Genomic DNA, 17,906 nt, shown 5'->3' with positions numbered 1-17,906 from the left:
CCTGTGTCCATGGAGAACACCATTATTTATTTATCAGTGGCTAATTGAGAAATGACTAGATCTTATATATCTTTAGGAAGAACCCTTACATTTATTTTCTGGCACTGTTGTTAATATCAAACAATTGAAAGGAAATTCTTAATGGATGATACAAAAGTGAATGGCTACTGAAACAGATATGCTAAAAATAAAAATCTTTCACCTAAATATAAAACTGAATACATTATTTCTAAAGAAAAAAAGTTCTTCAAAAGTTAATTGGCATAATAATTTTAACATCACATATAGAGATGTTAAAAGATTAAATTATAAGAAAATGAGATACGTTATCAATTGGAAAATGCAACTGGACAAACAATTCTTTATGAGATAAACTCACACATTTGAAGGAGGCCGTATTAGCTGTTAATCTTGTTGAGAAGGCACCTGTTTAAAGCTTCAGTCTACAACAGCAAACCTGTGAATTGTGCAAAACCAAATATATGTTTAAATAGGTTTGAAGTATGCTAAAATTAAATCAATTTTCACCCAAAATACAAGTTCAAAAATATATAGAATAATTTCAACATGTTTATTAAATGTCTAAAAGTTTTATATTCCTTTAGCAATAGCCATGCACTCTTAGAAAACTTTGCTGTCAAAACTTAAGAAAAATAGGGTTATATACGCACCATGGCACATGTATACCTATGTAACAAACCTGCACATTCTGCACATGTACCCCAGAACTTAAAGTATAATACAAAAAAATAGGGTTATATACAACATGGTACCTACAGTTACGAAGTGTATGGCTTACCAATTGTTCTAATTGATTGAATAAATCGTATTTATAAAATTCATACATACTAAGCACATTATATATCTTAGTTTTTGCCTGTCTTCTTCCCTAAACAAACACCCTAGACATTCATTATGGCTACTCAACTTGCTTGCTCTGTAATCAGATAAAATGAAGATAAACAAAGCTGTATGGCTAAAAGATATTTTGGGGCATGTAAAATTATTAACATTTTGTAAGAAAGCCTCTAATTTGTAGTAAATGTTATATTGAAATATTTCATTGAAAAGATTTGTTGTTAAAATACTAATTCATTGCTTCTCAAAATGTTTTTGACAGCCTACAATACAGGAAAAGCTTCCCCAAAACAAAAGGACATTTTGACAAGAAAACTAAGTTTAGTTTTCTTAATTAGTATTTTAACTACAAATCTTTTCAAACAAATTTTTCAAAAAAAACATTTACTTTTAAAGTGAAAATGTGCGAAATAAATGTTTATTTTACTGCTGCTTCATTAGGAAATGGGGAGGGAATGGTCCACCTCAAGTATTAAATGTTCAAGATTACTGTGGTTTGTTGTGTCATTTCTATGTATTAATAATTGATGTTTAGGAGTTTATAATAGCTGATTTTTGGAAGTAAAATGGTTAATATTTTCTCTGGAACTTTTCTTCTGAGACTTTAAAAATGTCTATGAATTTTTTGTTGCAGTGGGGAAGATAAAACATTTAGAAATTGTATGCTTTGCTTACTACAATATAACCTGCCTTTATGTTTATCCAAATGGCTTGAAGTAGATAGACCCCTAAATACAATATAGAATGACAGGCATAAGTTTTTAAAAAAATTCAGAATACATTTGGCATTAGTTATTTAGAATTCAGAATGTATTTTATTTTATGGAAAAAGAAATAGTAAGCTTTAAGTAACTCCTAAGATTAATCATACACATATGTAATCCAATGTGTAACTGAACAATATAATTGAATACAATAATTTAATTTATGAAGTAGTTAGTGATTTATTTTAATCACTAAAATCTGTGGTAAGACTATGTCATTTAGGCCTGGTGAGGTGGCTCAGGCCTGTAATCCTAGAATTTTGGAAGGCAGAGGCAGGTGGATCTCTTGAGCTCAGTAGTTCGAGACTAGCCTGGGTAAAATAGAAAAACCCCATCTCTAAAAAAAAAATGGAAAAATTAGCTGGGTGGGGTGGCACACACCTGTACTTCCAGCTACTTGGAGGATCACTTGAGCCCAGGAAGACAGAGGTTGCCGTGAGCCAAGATTGCTCTGCTGCACTCCAGCTGGGGCAATAGAGGGAGTCCCTGCCACCCGCCTCCCACCCTGTGGCCTCACAAAAAAAGACTATGTAATTTAATCATGAAATAACTTTATACATTCAATGTATAAGAAATTTAGAGTATTCATATAAATAACATTTGAATATTCATGTCTTGTTTTCTTAAGACTATATATTTAATATTAAACTTTTACAATTATATTTGAATTTTAGTGCAGACTTTTGAAGTTGTCAAAGAAAAACAAACAAATGTATTTAATTTCTGTTTCTAACGAAGATTGTGGCCAAAATCTTTACTCTCATACTTAGCAATGATGAATAAATTGTAATTTAAAGTGAGATGTGAGTGAGTGTGTGTGTGTGTGTGTGTGTGTGTGCGCGCGTGCAGTGTCAAAAGTGAAGAAGGAGCAATTAAGAGCACAGGATAATATTACTTATCTGGGAGGTGATTATCAAATTCAGAAACAAACTATAATGCCCAAGAATTGGAGCCATGATGTCCATGCAGTGACAAAAGATGAGACTTCAGGGGAAATTAAACACAAAGTTGGAACTAAGGCAGCTACACAAAGCTAGCATCTTCTGACTTTCCACCTTTGGTGATGATGAAAAAATTACAGTGACCTAATGTGAGTCAAGTTATCGTATCTCTGCTCAGTTATTGGCATAAACAGAAATATCTCATGAGAGTTCAAAAGGAAGAGTGTGCCATATACAGGTTTGAAGTCTGATCCTAACTTTTTTATATATGTGAATCCTGTATAATACATGTAAATCATGAAATAGAAGCATTAAAATTGATACTGGAGTGATAAAGATGGGCATATAGGTAAATGGAATGGAATTGAAAGTCCAGAATTAAGCCCTTATAATAAAGTCAAATCATTTTGGACAATGGTACTCTATTAGTCAGGGTTCTCCAGAGAAACAGACTCAACAAGATGTGTGTATGTGTGTGTATATGTAGAATGACAGATACCAGTTTGTCTCTCTCTGTCTCTCTGTCTCTTTCTCTCTCACACAGTCACATACACACACATTGAGAGAGAAAGAGGAAGAGATTTATTTTAAGGAATTGGCTCATATAATTGTGGAGACTTGGCAAGCCCAAAATATGTAGAGTAGGCCAGACTGCTGTAGATCCTGGAAAGAGTAAAAGTTCAAGCCAAAGGCAGTCTGCAGACAGAATTCCTTCTTGTTCAGAGGAGGTCAGTCTTTGTTCTGTTAGGCCTGCAACTGCTTGCATGAGGCTCACCCACATTATGGAACTATCTCATTGTAGAGGGTAATCTCCTTTACTCAAAGTCTGCAAACTTAAATGTTAATCTTATCCAAAAAAAGGGCCTTCACAAAAAATATCAAGAATAATATTTTACCAAATATCTGGATATTTGGCCCAGCCAAGTTGACACACAGAAATTAACCAATACAGATATCTAAGGCAACAGCAAAGATTGTTTTTACACCAAATATTGCTGTAAAAGCTGAATACACATAGGCAAAAAAATGAGGCTGGACTCCTTTCTTAAAGCATAAACAAAAAGTGAACACAAAGCAGATCCTAGACCTAATTTAAGAGCTGAAAATGTAAAAATCCTAGGAAAAAAATAGGAGTAAATCTTTATGAAGTTGGCCTAGGTAATGGTTTATTAGATTTGATACCAAAAGCACAAGTGAAAAAAGAAACAAAATAGGTAAATTTGGACATCAAAAATTTTTTTAAAAAATGCTACAAATGATACCATGAAGAAATAGAAAGGCAGCCCGTTGGCTGGGGGAAAATATTTGCAAATCAATCATTTATCTGATGAAGGACTAGTAGCCAGAATATAAATTCCTACAACTTAATAATTAAAAGAGAAATGACATGTTTTGAAAATTGATAAAGGACCTGAATAGACATATCTCCAGAAAAGATATAAAGGCCAATAAGCACGTAAAAATTCTCAACATCATTATCCATTAGGAAAATGCAAATCAAAATCATAATGAAATACTAATTCACACACACTAGAACTGCTAAAATAAAAAATAACTTAGTGTTTATGAGGAAGTGGAGAAACTTAAACTCTTAGACACTGCTGGTGAGCATGTAAAATGCTGCAAACCCTGAAAAACAGTCAGTTCCTCAAAATGCTAAGCTCCTGAGCACAGACTTACCAAATGATGCAGTAATTCCACTGCTGGGGGTATACTCAATATGTGCATCCACAAAAAAGCCTGACTGTTCATGAATGTCCACATCAGCATTATTCACAACAGTCAGAAATTAGAAAAAATCCCAAATGTTCAGTAATTGATGAAAGAATAAACAAAATGTGGTACATATATACAATGAAATATTGTTTGATTATAAAAAGAAATAAAGTAATGATACTTGCTACTACAACACAGATAAGCCTTAAAATATTATGCTAGGTGAAAGAAGTCAGTCACAAAGCCCACATGTTTTCTGATCTTATTTCTATAAAATGTCCAGAAGAGGCAAATCCACAGAGACAGAAAGAGGACTATTGGTTGCTTGGAGGAAGGGGTGGAGTGAAGAGTGACTTTATAGGACAGGTTTCCTTTTTGGGGTGATAAACTGTTCTAAACTTAGATTGTGGTGATGGTTGCAGAATTCTGTGAATATACTAAAGCCATAGAATTGCACACTTTAAATCGGAAATTGTATAGTACCTAATCTAAATTTAATAAGGATGTTAAATAAATGGTTCCGGGGACAATGTCACTCCTGAGACACTTTGAAAAAGTAAATGTAAAACTACTGGAGACATGCTTTCATTATCTGTGCTGCACAAAATGCTTATGGAGTAAATACTTGCTTTAGAAGGTAAGATTATAATCAAATATAAAAACAATGATAGGGAAATGATTTAACAAAGGCACAATGAGCAAATATAAGAAAAACGACAACAGAAAAAATAAGTATACTTAATATATTAGACCCACATATGAATAGAATCTGTAAGGAAAGAATTAGGCAATATAAAAAGAAAGCAAGTTGATTTGAAAAATCAGCCTGTAGACATTCCAGACATTAAATTATGATTCTTAAGATAAAAATAAAGCTGAAGAGAGAATGTTGAATTGGTTGTCTGGTGAAATTTCCCAGAATATAGTCCTGAGAAATATGAAGAGTAAAGATACGAAAGAGTGACTAAGGCACATGAATGGTAGAAGAGAAAATCCAATATACATATTAATATAAGTGACAAATGTAGCATAAGAAAGGGACAATGTTTGAAATGATAATAATTGAAAGCTTTTCCAGATTGAGGAAAAATAATTCTTACAGCCTATAAGCAAAATAATTTCCAATCAAGATAAATAAAATAAATTTATACCAATTACATCCAGTTAAAATTGACAACAGGTTTTTTGTTTTGTTTTATCTTTTTTTTTCTTTTTTTTTTTTTTTAGTTTTCTTCTTTTATTTATTTTTATTGCACTTTAGGTTTTGGGGTACATGTGAAGAACATGCAAGATTGTTGCATAGGTACACACATGACAGTGTGGTTTGCTGCATTCCTTCCCCTCCCCTGTATCTGTCATTTCTCCCCATGCTATCTCCTCTCACCTCCCCACCCCCGGTCCCTTCCCGACTTCCCCCTAACGGACCCCAGTGTGTAGTGCTCCCCTCCCTGTGTCCATGTGTTCTCATTGTTCAACACCCACCTATGAGTGAGAACATGCGGTGTTTGATTTTCTGCTCTTGTGTCAGTTTGCTGAGAATGATGGTTTCCAGGTTCATCCATGTCCCTACAAAGGACACGAACTCATTGTTTTTGATGGCTGCGTAATATTCCATGGTGTATATGTACCACATTTTCCCTATCCGTTCTATCATTGATGGGCATTTGGGTTGGTTCCAGGTCTTTGCTATTGTAAACAGTGCTGCAATGAATATTCGTGTGCATGTGTCCTTATAGTAGAATGATTTACAATCCTTTGGATATATACCCAGTAATGGGATTGCTGGGTCAAATGGGATTTCTATTTTTAGGTCATTGAGGAATCGCCACACTGTCTTCCACAGTGGTTGAACTAATTTACACTCCCTCCAACAGTGTAAAAGTGTTCCTATTTCTCCACATCCTCTCCAGCATCTGTTGTCTCCAGATTTTTTAATGATTGCCATTCTAACTGGTGTGAGATGGTATCTCAATGTGGTTTTGATTTGCATTTCTCTGATGACCAGTGATGATGAGCATTTTTTCATATGTTTGTTGGCCTCCTGTATGTCTTCTTTTGTAAAGTATCTGTTCATATCCTTTGCCCATGTTTGAATGGGCTTGTTTGTTTTTTTCTTGTAGATCTGTTTTAGTTCTTTGTAAATTCTGGATATCAGTCCCTTGTCAGATGGGTAGACTGCAAAAATTTTTTCCCATTCTGTTGGTTGCCGATTCACTCTAATGCTTGTTTCTTTTGCCGTGCAGAAGCTGTGGAGTTTGATTAGGTCCCATTTGTCTATTTTGGCTTTTGTTTGCCATTGCTTTTGGCGTTTTGGTCATGAAGTCCTTGCCTACGCCTATGTCCTGAATGGTTTTGCCTAGATTTTCTTGTAGGGTTTTTATGGTGTTAGGTCTGATGTTTAAGTCTTTAATCCATCTGGAGTTAATTTTAGTGTAAGGTGTCAGGAAGGGGTCCTGTTTCTGCTTTCTGCACATGGCTAGCCAGTTTTCCCAATACCATTTATTAAACAGGGAATCCTTTCCCCATTGCTTGTTTTTGTCAGGTTTGTCGAATATTGGATGGTTGTAGATACATTGTATTTCCTCTGAGGCCTCTGTTCTGTTCCATTGGTCCATATCTGTTTTATCTTAAAGACAAATGAGAAAGAGAAGACAGCCAGGAGAAAGGGAAAAAGGAGGAGAGAGAAAGGAGTGAAAAGGGAAGGAAGAAGAGGCGGAGAGAGAAAAAGAAGCGGGGAGATGGGGAGAGAGAGAGAGAGATTAACTACAGAGTAATAATATTTGGACTGCAGCAGGTATCTCAAAATCAACAAGTCAGAAAATAAGGAATAAATGATACACTCAAAATGCTTAGAAAAAATAAGAGATCCAGAGTTCTATACTCTGTTAAATTTTGATTCTTCGAGAGTGAGGGAGAAGAGAAGATATATTCACATAGAGAGAGGGCTTTTTGTTTGTTGGAATTTAAAAAGTTACTTAGGGAGCCTCTATCACTTAAATTACAATTAAGGATTTAATATAGGAAGGATTTAAACTCAGAAGATAGGAACAGGATCTATAAACGGATGGTAAGAATGAATATTGGTAAATATGTGGAAAACATGAAGTGAAATGACAGATAATGACTGTGTGTGGTTTAAAAACAAAACACAATTTAAGTATTAGAAATGAGTTACATGGAAGAGGTTTGTAAAAGTTACTTTTCTTCTATGAAGTAGTGTATGAAGATATTGATTAATATTAGACACTGTCAGGTTTGATTATACATATTAGAATTTTCAGGAAACCACTATAAATAACCCTAGAAACATAATGTAGAACTTCCAATAATTTGGAGGGGAAAAATGGAATAAAGACACTTGAGTCCAATAGACAATATCAAGATCAAAAAAGACAACATAAAACCTAAAAGTGAGGTGTCAGTAACAAAATACTAAAAATCACTGTGGGAGAAAATAGAATCAACCTAACAATTAAAACATGGAAATTCTGATTGGATTACAAATTTTCCGCTATATGCTGTTTTAAAAGGCACATCTAAAACATAATGACATTTTCAATTTGAAAGTAACAGGAAGAAAAATGATGTACCTCACAAATATTAACCACAAGAAGCTGGAGTAAGTATATGACTCTCAGAATAGTTTAAGGCAGAAAACATTATAGTATTAAGAGGGCCATTGCATAATGGTAAATAAGAAAAAATCCCACTAGGAAGATACAGTATAACAAGAGAACACATAGAGAAATTCATTTTCTTATTACTTATGCATGTATAATTCTTAAAAGGTTTAAAACCAGATTAGTCTTGCTTGAACACACTTCCTTTTATTTTTTTACATGTTTCCTTGAAAGTTTAGAACACATTTCTTTCACTAAGCCTTCCACTATTGATTTTTTTCCAACCTTTTTAAACCTCCTCTTTTGCCATTATGTGTTGTATTGCATATTGGGTTAGATGGGAACCCTCACAGGAGCTTTGTCTTTTATGTGTTTGTAAGTGTCATGTACCCTTACAACTATTAGAAATAAATAATCATCTTGGGATGAAAGTAAAACATAAAAATGTGAACCTTTCAAACGAAAATGAGTTACCTCCCTCTCTTTAACTTTACCTTAGAGATGCATCTTGTAAAATTCTAGAAACTTTTTTTAAACAAGTATATGGTTTAAGTTTAAAATGAAAAAACTGATGTTTTATCAGCATAGGTAAACAACCATCCTGGTCTGCCTGGTTTTAGCAATGAATTCCTTGTATCCCAGGAAACTCCTTAGTCCTAGCCAAGCTGGGATGTTGGTTTCTCAATTATATCCCTCTTCTTTTAAGACATCTAACGCATATATATTTTATACCTTTTATAGCAAGCAGATTACATACATTATAGCAAGCAAATTTTATAGCAAGAAAATATTTAACCAAAAGACAAAAAGTAGCCTCAATGAAGAAAAATATTAACTTTTCTTAAGCAGAATCCTACATTCCTGTTGTTAGAAAAGAAAATGTCTACTTGTATGTAGCCTAAGTATCTCTTTCAACTTTAATTGAATATAAGACATCAAGTTAAAAATTTGCAAAAAGGTGGAAAATGACTTTACCTTCAAATTCATATTTGTCATTGAAAAATCTGATATTTCTGAAATTTTAATTGTCACAAAGTCATAATTCTTCATAGGTACCAAAGTATCAGATGAGTTGAAGAAAAAGAAGAAATGGTGAAGCCAATCAGCAATTCCTACAGTGATACTTTGAAAAGATATCATAGCTTTGTCTTTCCTATACTTAACAGCTAATTTTCAGCCAATGAAGTAGTCAAAATAGACTATGGAATGTACAGGAAAAGAGAAAATATATATTTAAATTATAATCTATTTTCCTAAGGAAATAATAAAAACCTTTCTGCTATCTGAATTATAAAGAAGTATATTTTTTAATGTTTAATAACTTGTAAAATATAAGTTTTCTCATTTGCTCAAGATGGTTTTGGGACGCTAATAATGCTTTCTCAAAATGTTCATCCATTCACAGAACTGTTTACTAAGTGGTCTGCCTTTCCAAAGAGTAATAAGACATGACCCAGCCTTCAAGGGGCTCATATTTTGTTAGAAGTGAATAAAAAATATTTTATTCTACATTTTTTGTAGAATAAAATACAACTGTATATTGAAGGTGCTATTACTATAATAAAAAAAACGCTAAGGTATAAAACAAACACTTTACAAAAGATATGGTGCTTTAATTATAACTTGAATTCATTCATTCATTCATGTATTCATCAACATTATTAAGCATCAGTTTTGTGCTATGGACCATACTCAGTACTAGCCTTAAGTTGTAAAAAACAGAGGCTCCTAGCATCATGTAGCATACATTCTATTAAGAAAAAGAGACAATAAACATGTCACAAATAAATAAAATACAGTCATTGCAGATGGTGGCAACTGTTAAAAAGAAATAAGTAGGTAATATAAGAGAGGCAACTGGAAGGAGTTGAGGACTGCATAGGAGTTGCTTAGGCAGATGGGGATACACAGTACAACAGCATTCCAAGGGAAAGGATCATTCTAAGCTGTGTGGCTTCCTCTACAGCATAGCTGGCACTGGCATAAATGGTCATGAAAATACTTGCACTCTTCTTGGGAAATGTCTTTGAGAGCAAATATTAACCATTACATCCACTACATTCTATTTTGTCCGTAATATTTCATTTTTCACCCATTTGACCTTACATTTTTTATTTCCTTGCCAGACTTATTTGTTTAAAAGCATTTTCCTGTCTGCAATTCTTTTTTTTTTTTTTTAATTCTGATTCTTTTCTTTTCCCTGTTATGGCCAGAGGTAAAGGGAGTCAGAAGGTAAGATATAAGTATCACAGAAGGCCAAGTCTTCTACAACTTCAGAAGTAACATGTATAGAACAGGAAGAGCTAAAAAAAGCTTAAAAAAAGATTTGGAGGGACGGTGACATGATAGGGAATGGAAGAGGGGAGAAGAGGGGAGAGGAGGGGAGGGAAGGGGAGGAAAAAGATCAGAGCAAGAAGAGAAGGTTCAGATACCTTTCCATTAACATGACTGAAATGAGTCAAATTCTATTTCATTGGATAAAAATATAGCACTGAGTCAGCCTCAGACACAGGCCCAGGGTTGTTAGAAACTCATTGGGAACAGTTTCTGACTCTACAGTAATTGCAGAAATGATGAACCTAAGGAACCTTTACCACTAAAATTCTCTATCCACATAGATTTCTGCTTTCTGCATTGTTCCCTGTTAAGTCCAGACCTCTGTGGGGTATGCCCAGCCCATTCATGACATATCCCAACATCTAAAAATGAGAGCAAGAGCACATAAGGCCTTAAGCTCTTGTTGCCATAAATGCCTGCTTTAGTACCAAGATCTGAAGAGAATGATTGTCTTTCACCTTATCCCTGCTTAGGTTATACCTTGGTACTACATAGAGCAACTTCTATTAATAGCAGTTGTTTTGACAAAAGACTTCAGAAAGTTATAATAATATTTCTAAAATTATTGTGTTTTAAGGTGTTATTGTCTTTGTTATAAAAGTAGCCTTACCTGATGTATTAGTCAGGGTTTTCTAAAGGGACAGAACTAATAGGATGGATGTATATGATGTATATATGAAGAGAATTTATTAAGAAGTAATGAGTCACACAATCACAAGGTAAGGTCCCACAATAGGCTGTCTGCAAGCTGAGGAGCAAAGAAGCCAGTCCTAGTTCCAAAACCTCAAAAGTAAGGAAGCCAACAGTGCAAGCTCTTCTGTCTAAGAAGGCTTGAGAGCTACTGGCAAACCACTGCTAAGTCCAAGAGTCCAAAAGCTGAAGAACTTGGAGTCTCATATTTGAGGGCAGGAAGCATTCAGCAATGGAGAAAGATGAAGGTGGGAAGACTCAGGAAGTCAGCTCATTTCACCTTCTTCTGCCTGCTTTATTCTAGGCATGCTGGCAGCAGATTACTTGGCGCCCACCCAGATTAAGGGTGAGTCTGCCTCTCCTAGTCCACTGACTTAAAATTTTAATCTTCTTTGTGAACACCCTCACAGACACACCCAGGAACAATACTTCACGTCCTTCAATCCAGTCAAATCCACACTCAACATTAACCATCACACCTGAATAGCAGTGCTAAGTGATCCATAGTCTCACTGCTGTTTGTAGTTCTTTTAACTCTTTTTGCTGCTAGTGTCTTAATTTATGGGGTAAATGAGAAATTCATTTGGATCTTGTCATTTTCTTTACATCCTTAAAAAGCCAGCTGCATAATCTGTTTAAAATGAGATATCTTGGTTTGGTGCCCAATCATCCTTTCCTTTCATTTAGTGTTGCACTAATTAGTCCAGCACTATCATCTGTCAGATCAGACTTAATTAATCTCCAGCCAGCACCCTTATTTAAAAGTGAACAATAGCTTATTGACATTTTTCATCAATAATTTGTCATAGTGATTGCTCTATATTCAGGTGTAACACTCCTTACCTTGGAAGCAAAAAAAAAAAAAAAATACATCCTCAGATTTGCAAATGCCAATTTGCTGATAAAATTCTAGTGAAGAATGCATAATCATTTTTATCACATAACTTTCGTATGTCCTAAGGAATATTTCATTTTGCTTTTTCCAAATGAAGTAGGATAGTTTAGGTATACAAGATTATTTTCCCATAGAAACTCAAAATTATTTTTAATATATTTTCACTGGGCATTTAATACTATAAATATTTGCCCTGAGTATTTCTTAATATGATATTTTAAATTTACATGTGACTAATCTGTGACATGATAGTTTAATAGCCAATTAAATATTGAAAGTTGCTGTTCTTTTAACAGTGGAAGGAACAGGCGTAAGAGAAACATTCTGTACTAAGTAATGATGTGTGGAATGTATTTAAGAATGTTTAAAGTTATTCCTTTCAATGCAATTTTACCTCCATGTGCTAGAAAATTATTAATATCTATGGAAAAAATATAATTTATATTTTAAAATGTTATCGAATTTTTCCACTAATTAGGATGATTTTTTTTCCCAAACATGGCCCAGTTCTCTTAGTGCATATGGATAGAGACATTTGCCTGGAAAATAAGTAGGAATGACTACTAAGACGACTAATATTTTGGTCCAGAGTGGAATGGGGTTTGTTAATCTCACAAGTGTTCTTTCTCTGGGCATTTCTTGGCTTTTCTTCATGTACATAAATGGGCAATCAGGATTGGCTTCATGTAAAGAGAATGTAGAAGTCTCGCTAGTAGTTACTGTTTGAAAGTATTATCTCTGGCCCTGGCTGATCTGTAACTGGGAGAGCAGACCTTTGTATCTCAATGGGAATAAAGTGAAAGCCTGTGACAATGGGATAGACAGAATGGTACTGGTGAGAGGAAAAGGTCCAGTGTATCTGAGATGAGGAGGCTGGTTGTCCATGAGTGAAGAACTTCGTATCTACTCAGGATTTTTACTTTTAAAATTGATGTGTAGCCTTTACACATTTTCACAAGATTTCTTACTTATTGATAGTCAAAAGGATAAAGTATATTATTAAGGAAAACTTTAGATCTTCATGCCAGAAAAACAATATCCTGTCCTAAAATACAACTTCTGGAAGATAAATTGTAGAAGTTTATATTTAAAGGATTTACCATTTCTTATTCCAGTATGATCTGCTTGTTATGAGGGAAAGGGAAAAAGGTGATTATCACTCTGGAGAGATAGAGAAATGCAAATCTGAGATGAATATTAGTAAATATAGTTTAATGATATAATTCATAGTTCCTGGCTACATTGTTGGGGTAAAAAAGATGGCAGTGCCCCAAATGTTCAACCACAAGGTACCTGTTAACAGGTACCTTGGTATTAGACATTAAGAAATATTCAATTATTTGGAAACTGTTTAAAATATATTTAATGAAGAAATCAAGTTACAAAAGAGTAATCTATAGATGTATTTTAAATATATTATGTAGGTGACCTGAGGATGTGCCACACACATTTTCTCTTCAAGGATTAGACTTGCTGTGCAGCTAGCAAGTGTGGTTAGCATTTTCTTCATGATCTGCCTCAGCTACAGAGAGCTGCTTTTCCTGACTTCATTCTCTGGATCACTCAGTGATTGATACAGGTCAGGGTATAAATTACTTAGCTATTTAGGGCTGACTTACGACACTGTAAAGGTTAAGAATTGCTGTAGAGCTCTTTGTTGGGCTGGCTGAGACTTTGTTAGGCCTGACAAAGTTTGAATTCTTCTCTAGCCAAACTTGTATTTTATTACCCTAACTCAGATTAAGCCCTGAAAAACATCTGGCATCCCAAACTCCATCTGAACATCTGCTTCTGGAGAACTTATCTGTGGTACACAGAAAAATGGCCCCTCAAGGATATCCACATCTTAATTTCAGAAACCTGTAAATATGTTACATGACATGACAAAAAGGATATTTTAGATGTGACTAAATTAAGAATCTTGATATGTGAATATTATCGTGAATTATCTGGTGACCCCAGTGTAGTTATAAGGGTTCTTCTTAGCGGGAAAAAGAAGTTTCAGAGTCAGAGAAGGAGATACAATGAAAGAAGAAGGGATCAGAGTCAGAGAAAGATTTAAAGATATTAATCTTTACCAGGTTCTTGTTTTGGTTTTTAAAATAAATTTTATTGTGTATGTTTAAGGTATACAACATGATGTTATGGGATACATATAGATAGTAAAATCATTGCAATAGTAAGGCAAATTAACATATCCCTCATCTCACATAGTTATCCTTCAATTAATTAATTAATTTTCTGTGGCAAGAGAAGCTAAAATATACTAATTTTGCAGACAGAGGAAGAGGTCAGGAGCCAAGGAATCCAGGCCACCTCTAGAATATGGAAAAGAGAAAGAAACAGAGTCATCCCTAGAGCTTCTGGAGGGAACATGGCCCTGCTAACAACTTAATTTCAGGTGAGTGAAACTCATTTGGGACTTCTGACTTCTACACCTTATATAAATTTGACTTGTCTTAAAACACTAAATAGATGTGTTACAGAAAAGATAGGAAGTTAATTCACCATCCAATGGCACATTTTGTTCAATCTGATAGATTTTGGTGAAAAATGGTTTTTAAGGGAAAAATACTGGGAGATTATACATTGAAGGATATATAATATTTGTTACTGGGTAAGATTTTGCTTATGTCCGTTTCTAAATTGTCTATAATAAACTTTTTTCTATAAAAGTAAATTTGTAAAGTAGAAAATGAATGGTTTCCATGAAGTTTAGTCGAGATACTCAAAAGTAATGATGAAATATATGTACTCTACATCTTTTCTAAAGGAAAACTGAGAGAGAACACTATTGGTTATTGTAATAGAATAATCCTTTAGAGAGAGAACATGAGGTCAGATCAGCCCAAATGGACTAAATAGCAACATGGTGCATGCTGAATTAAGTTATTTATAAACTTTGTAACTCAGTTGATCTTCTGTTAATGATGGTATTCACCTTGTTATTGCTTTCTCTTTTCTTTTTTCACTGTTAACCATCTATGATAAATATCCTTGCACTGAGATCCTTATTTACTGGCTCCTTAACACTTTTAGGATAGATCCTTAAGATATTAATTAAGCCTAAATAATTTATATATTTTAATTTCTAATAGGTGTCATCAGATTGCTCTTCAAAGGTGCTGTTACCATTCACATTTTTACTTGTAGTGCATAGGAGTACCCATTCCCCACAGTACCCTTTTAGATTTTATGCATTGACACAAATGACATGACTAGGACTTAGAGACCAGCCAAAAACTTGCTGCAAAGGTGACTTGAAACTTAACCCAAGATTGTTGGCTTAGAAGGTTTATATGTTCTCTGTTTCTGATTAAGGTTGATCTTGAGAACAGGAGTTTGGGCTGGGACTGCTGGGAACTAGCCTGAGTCATACACTGGGCTAACATTCCAGTGTTATCTCCGGTTAGTTCCCTAAGTCATGCTCCAACTACACTGAGACATACTCTCCTTGTCTTTTAATTGTTTATAATTTACTTTTCTTCTGCTTGAAATGTCCATTATAATCTATTTTCATATTTGTGAGATAATGAAATCATAGAATTTCAAAATTTTGGAGAATATATAAAACTTCCACCAAATCCAGCTTTTTTTACATCCCCCCAAAAGATGTCAGAGTCTTAATTCTCAGTACCAGAATGTTACATTTTTGTAAATACAGTTGTTGCAGATGTAATTAAGTTGAGATTAGGTTCTACTAGAATAAGGTAGGCTCTCAATTTAATATAAATGGTGTTATAAGAAGAGAATAGACATAGAGACAGAGATGCACAGGGATCACACCATGTAATGACCGAGGCAGAGACTGGAGTGATACATTTACAAGCCAAGGAACACTAAGGGCTGCCAAGGTCTTAGTCCATTTTCTGTTGCTTATAAAAAATAACTGAAACTAGATAATTTGTTTAAAATTAATTTCTTAAAAATACAGAGGCTAAAATGTCTGGGCTGGGCATGGTGGCTCACATCTATAATCCCAGCACTTTGGGAGACTGAGACAGGCAGGTCACTTGAGGTTGGGAGTTCGAGACCAGCCTGGCCAACATGGTGAAGCCCCATTTCTGCCAAAAATACAAAAATTAGCCAGGTGTGATAACACACACCTGTAATCCCAGCTACTTGGGAGGCTGAGGCAGGAGAATTGTTTGAACTCAGGAGGTAGAGGTTGCAGTGAGCCGAGATTGGGCCACTGCACTCCAGCTTGATCAATAGAGGGGGACTCTGTCTCAAAAAAAAAAAAATTCCAAGTTTAGGGGACTGCATGACAGCCTCTTGTGAGAGCCTCTTTGCTGGTAGAGATGCTCTGTAGTCTTAAGGCAGCTCAGGGCATCATAAGGTGAAGGGACTTAATATGCTAATGTCCTTGCCCAGTTCTCCATTCCTTTTTTTATAAAGCCACCAGTTCCACTGTCTTGAAAATCTATTATTCCATTAATCCTTGAACAGATTATCCATTCAGAGGGCAGAGCCCTTATGACCAATTACCTCCTCAAAGCTCCACCTCTCTATACTGCCACCTTGGGAATTAAATTTCAACATGAGTTTTGGAGGGAACAAATGTTCAAACCATAGCAGCCAACAACCAACAGAAGCTAGGAGAAAAGCACGGAACAAGTTCTGTTTCTCCAGTGGGAATTAACCCTGTCAATACCTTAGTTTTGAACTTCCAGGATTCAGAACGGTGAGAGATTAAATTTGGTTTTTGAGGTCCTCCAGTTTCTAGCAATTTGTTACACAGCCCTGGAATTCTGTTATAGCATTTTTCTCCATTATCCATTTCTCACAGTAAAAGTTTTAAATTCAATGACAAAAAGATGAGTGGCAACTGGTATTTGAGAAAAGTTGAGAAGGTGAAACTACTATTTATGGTTGCCTCTTCCAGCAGTGAAGAGAGAAGCCCCGTGAAGAGCTATGAGGAAAGTAGAACACAGACAAGTGTAGTATGTCCAGGCAAGAGGTGTATACAATGCCAGACAAGAAAACAAGAGAGATAAAGCAGAGCATAAAATCTAGGCTCACATAAATAATCAGCAACCAGGTGAACTAAAGAAACTGAAGCAGCAGTAGAATGTGGGTTGGTTAAAGCATGGGTGAATAGAGATCTCCACCATTAAAGGAGCAAGTCAAAGTAACATGAGAATAGAAACTCAGAGTCAGAGTAATAAGAAAGGAAAGGAATAACCCTGAAACTGAGGCTGTTTGCTCCCCTACACCCTCCCTTCCCTTATTCCTGTCTCAAACAGATATTTCAGCTCGGAATAACTCTTGCCTGGAGGCCTATATGTTCTAGAGTCTAAAAACAAATAGCTGACTTCTGTGGAATCAACAGAATAGGGTGTACACACAATTTCATAATTTTCTGGCAGAGGTGTTTCTTATATGGACGACTTAACTAGCCTCTTCATAAAATATTAACATTACAAGCCTTGTTTAGAAGGTGTTAACTGCTAAGAGCCTCTGGTGAGACCTGAGTTTGTGTTGGACTATAACTTCAACATTATGCATTTTTTAAAAAATCAGTAAACACAAAGATACTTTTTCTTTTAACTACTTGGACAAATTCAGAATGTCATTATAGAATACCCTACAGTTATTGTGCAATAAATAAGTATTTCTCATTTTAGTCTGGCATCTGAAACTATACATATATATATATACATATAAATGTATAAACACATAACAATTTCTCATGTCTCTAACTTTAATTTTCCGCATTGAGAGTATAGTCAGTGTGATGTTTTTCCCAGACACTGTTGTAATCCCAAATGAGAAGGAAATGTGTGGTGCTACTGTGGATAAATACAGGATGCTATAGTCAAGCATCAGAGGAGAAATATTCAGGGAGATTTTAAGAAGAATTTTTAAGAGATATAGTTTTGCCCTAGAATAATACTTGGGTGCTAATTTTCCAGTGTCAAAGTAGACATATGGTAGAAGATTCCAGGGAACTTTTTTTCTATTTATATAAAATAGGATAAAGGATGTTTATCCTTTATATTTAAATATAGCATTATCTAAGATTTCCTAATCTATTTATTCATTTAGTTACATTCCACAAATCTTCAGATGTAAATGTGATACA

At 34.6% G+C, this 17,906-nt stretch overlaps 1 pseudogene; it reads left to right on the top strand.

Annotated features, from left to right (window-relative positions):
- LOC104652147 (elongation factor 1-gamma-like) overlaps positions 1 to 17,906 on the top strand; it is an 89,634-nt pseudogene that overhangs the window by 30,577 nt on the left and 41,151 nt on the right.

This window comes from Saimiri boliviensis, chromosome 10, assembly GCF_048565385.1.
Source record: "Saimiri boliviensis isolate mSaiBol1 chromosome 10, mSaiBol1.pri, whole genome shotgun sequence".
In the NCBI taxonomy this organism is placed as follows: Eukaryota; Metazoa; Chordata; class Mammalia; order Primates; family Cebidae; genus Saimiri; species Saimiri boliviensis.
Note: the sequence above shows the minus strand (reverse complement) of the source record. Positions and strands in the feature narration are given on the sequence as shown.